This window comes from Equus quagga, chromosome 16 (genome assembly GCF_021613505.1).
Source record: "Equus quagga isolate Etosha38 chromosome 16, UCLA_HA_Equagga_1.0, whole genome shotgun sequence".
NCBI classification, from domain to species: domain Eukaryota; kingdom Metazoa; phylum Chordata; class Mammalia; order Perissodactyla; family Equidae; genus Equus; species Equus quagga.
The window spans coordinates 66,349,372-66,351,969 of NC_060282.1; the positions used below are offsets into that span (position 1 = coordinate 66,349,372).

Below are 2,598 nucleotides of genomic sequence, written 5' to 3' on the forward strand. Positions count from 1 at the left end.
ATTGTTGGTTGAAATGTAAAATGTGACAACTATTTTGACAAAAGATCGAGGCTTTTCTTATAAAATTAAACATACACAACCTATGATTCAGCAAATACCTGGATCCATTTCTAGGTATTGCCTTAAGAGGAATAAAAACATATATACACCCAAAAAGACTTGTACAAGAATATTCAAATCAGTTCTATTCATAATATCCCAAAGTGGAAAACATTCCAGAGACCCTAAAATAGGAGAATGGATAAACAAGCTGTGGTATATTCATACAACAGAATACTATTCAGCAATAAAAAGAATCGACTATTGGCATGCAACAATATGACTAAATCTCAAAAACATTATGCTGAGCAAAAGAAACCAGACAAAAAAGTGTACAGACTATACTATTTTATTTTTATGAAGTTCTGAAACAGTCAAAACCAGTCAATGATGGAAAAAAATTGAACAGTGGTTGTCTTGGTGTGTGATTAGGATCACGGATTGGGAAGGGACAAGAAGGATCTTTCTGGGGTGATGATAATGTTCTATAAAGACGGGCTTTGGGTTATACAAGTATTTGCATTTTCTGAACTCAGCAAAATTTATGCATTTAATTGATTAAATTTTACATCAAAAGAAAAAAACAAATATTGGACTCTAGTTAATGGCAAGAATGCTGAAGTAGCTAGGGGAAGCATACGCTTGTCTTCAATTTACTTTAAAATGCAGAAAAACCTGTGATGTGTCAAGGTAAGAATAAATATATGAAAAAGTAAGCAGTGTCGTAAAATGTCAATGATAGAATCTAGGTTATGGGCATATTGGTATTCATTCAAATTCTTTCAATTTTGCTATATGATTCACAATTTTGATAATAAAAGTTTTCAAAATCTAAAGTAATATAGCCAATATCTTTAGAGAAAAGGGAAAACATAACATTGGGGTGTCTGGGCCTGCAGGGTGCTGGAGCTGGAAGTGTCTGCGCTGGTGGCCAAGACTATATTCGGGATCTTGGATGCACTGTCAACATGTCTTTCATTCAAGAAGTCATTAATCAACCTCTGGATGTAAACCTTCATGAGAACTAGAGGTCTATACAAGTGACAGAAAGTGGCCTCAGAAGTGAGTCTGAGCATCTTCTGGTCACTACTGGAACCACTGTCCTAACTGGTTTTGAGCAAACAGCTTCCAAGGAAGAGAAAGAGAAATTGAAGTCGTGCAAAATCAGCAAAGAACAAGCAAGATTTATTTTCACATTTCAGTGCAAAGTCTGGCTCAGGTTCATTGTCTAAGATCAATTGATAACTTACTTGCTGTGTACAGGAGTTTAAAGATTACCCATTCAAAGGAACAAAGGAAAAAGGTCTAAAGGATGTGGAAGAATTGGCTGGGAAATTCCTATGCTCAGACCCTTTAATAGTATGGAAAACTAACACCAGTTTCAAGAATAAAAAACAAAGTGCAAAAGGATAAATCAGAATTCAAGTAAATGGAGGATTGATAATGAACAAGGAGACAAAATAGACAAGAGATGTTAAAGAAGAGCTCACTAACAAGGCCTTAGATTCACATATCTTAGACTATTATGAAAATCTGGCCATCAAAGAAGAGAACATCAGTAGTCAGTGACTTGGCATCTTGCAAAGACGAGACCGATGAGAGTTCAAGAGAAAAAATTGATCCTCAAGGGCTAAAGTTTAGAGTCACATGCAACAGTACAGGAGAGAAACATTGCTTTACCTCAAATGAGGCTGCAAGAGATTTTCCGGGTGCTGTTCAAGATTACTTTAAGTGGAAGCCTGACATGACCAACTTTGATGTGGAGATTCTTTTGAATATTCACGATATTGAAATCACCGTGGGCATTGCATTGAAAGAAGAGAGTCTCCGCTGAAGACATATCATACATTTTGGACTTAAAATTCTTAGATGTGCTCTCGCCTATAGGATGCTGGGGCTCTGGGCTCCTCAACCCACTGATATAATATAATACCACTGATATACTGATATTATAATGATATAATACCACTAGAGGGACTAATGAATGTCTAACTTATTGTGTTGTTGATGATGACAATCCAATGGTAACGAATAGAGCAGTAAACAACATCTCATCTTTATTGACCAAGAGCCAAACTAAAGAAGGTCAACTGTCCTCAGGCTTTCCCACAGACTCTGTTTGATGGGATATCTGCAATGTGCCACTGAGAACTGGCTCTGTGGATATTTTTGTAACATATGTGCCATTTGGCAAAATGATGGGCTCCAGGAAGAGAAACTGGAATCTTTATCCAGCTTGCCTACAGGACATCAATTAGTGGAAGGTACATAGGCAATGCATTAAACAAATAAGAGGGATTGACTGAAGTCAGGAAAACTAAAAGTTATGCAAGGAAATGTTTCTTTCATAAATGAGTACATGGCTAGGCTGTGATTATTATATGACAGTAGAAATGTCAAATTGAACATTAACCAAAAATTATATATAACTCCATTAGGTGAATGGAGGATAGGGTAAGAAAACTAAATCCTCATCTTTCATAGTATCAACTCAATAGATATCTGTATTGAAAGAATCAAAAACCAATAATACATGTTACAATTTAGGAATATGATGGC

At 35.9% G+C, this 2,598-nt stretch overlaps 1 pseudogene; it reads left to right on the forward strand.

Moving 5' to 3' along the window:
* Positions 1-1,007: 1,007 nt before the first annotated feature.
* LOC124227849 (THUMP domain-containing protein 3-like) lies at positions 1,008-2,297 on the forward strand (annotated as a pseudogene).
* Positions 2,298-2,598: the final 301 nt, after the last annotated feature.